This window comes from Numida meleagris, chromosome Z (assembly GCF_002078875.1).
Source record: "Numida meleagris isolate 19003 breed g44 Domestic line chromosome Z, NumMel1.0, whole genome shotgun sequence".
NCBI lineage: Eukaryota > Metazoa > Chordata > Aves > Galliformes > Numididae > Numida > Numida meleagris.
In genome coordinates, this window is record NC_034438.1 from 20,927,726 (window position 1) to 20,929,264 (window position 1,539).

Genomic DNA, 1,539 nt, shown 5'->3' on the forward strand with positions numbered 1-1,539 from the left:
CAGTCATGTAGGTTTCCTGTCTCCACTTGACTTCTTATGCCAGGGGATGGAGAGCTTTTGTGCACTCAGAAAGGTGTCCTTAAAGAGCTGCCAGCTCTGTTCTGTTCCATTGTCCCTAACAACAGCTTCCCAGGAGATGTCATCCAGTAATTCCCTAAAACAGATAGAAGTTCATTCTCCTGAAGCTCAGGGTCCTTGACTCTCTTCTTTGCCAAGCCCATAATCTTTGAGATCACAAACTCAAAAAGGACATGGTCGCTACAGCTGAGTGCCTCCAGTCTTAACCTCTTCAGTGATCTCCTCCACGCTGATGAGCAGCAGGTCCAGTAATGCTTCACCTCTGGTCGGTCTGTCCAATACCCGGATCAGGAAGTTATCCTCAAGACACTCCAGGAGTCTCCTAGATTGCTTGCAGCTCAGTGTTGCTTTCCTAGCACACAGCCAGATAGCTTAAATCCCCTATAAGGATGAGAGCCTGAGTACGATACATCTTGTAGTTGAAGCAAGAAGGCCTCATCAACAGGCTTTCTTTGATCAGGCAACCTTATAGACCCCGACTCCTGATGTCCTTTATTGGTTTGGTCCCTATCTTAACCCACAAGCTCTCCACCTGATCTTGGCTGTTTCTCAAAGGCTGCTCTTTCAATCTATCCATGTAACATAGAGGACAACTCCATCACACCTCCTGCCCTGCCCATCCCTTCTAAAAAGCTTGTCGCTCTCTTGTAGTTTTTTATTTACTGTAATAAATGACTGTTGAGCCTTTTCATAGCAATTTTCAGTAGCTGCATGACCCAGCTACAAACATTAGCTTAATTTCCCTTCAGTTACTGCATTCACTTTACCTATGCAATCCTTTATTTTTCTACAAACTAAAAAATCATTGAAGTTCCTATCTCAGTAATCTGAAATCTGGTAGAAGCACGATTTCCAGCTTCAGTTCTAGGACTGAGACTTCTGCGCAATTCAGCAAGTTATCATTTGCTTACCCATGGACTACAATAACAAGGGCTATAAAATAGCAGATCAGCATGACACAGAATACCAGCAGTTATTTAGAAGATAACTGTCAATTGACATAACTTAGAAACTGGAGAAAGCTAAAGAGCACAGAGATCTGTTAAAATCCTTGACAAATTAGATCGGAAAAGTGAAAACATGCTGTTAGGGAACACAGCATAAAAGAAAAAGGGTCTGTTCAGAAACATGCAGTTTTAGAGTCACACACTTAACATACTCTAGCTCTTTGGACAAACAGATGAGTCAACTTGAGAATTTATCAGAAATTATCTTACTCAGAATTTATCTTAAAGACCAACATATTTGTTTGCAAAACCTCTAGAAAACAAAATATTGTTGAGATGCTATTTCACATAAGAATCAAGTTATTTCAGATTTTGACTCTACAGAGTGCAAAAAAAAAAAAGAGAAAGAGTTGGGGCAATCTAAAAAAAAATGAACATACAAGAGAAACATGATTTTTAAGGTAACAAGACTCCTAAATATCTCACTTAAGCATACAAAAAGAAACCTCCAGAA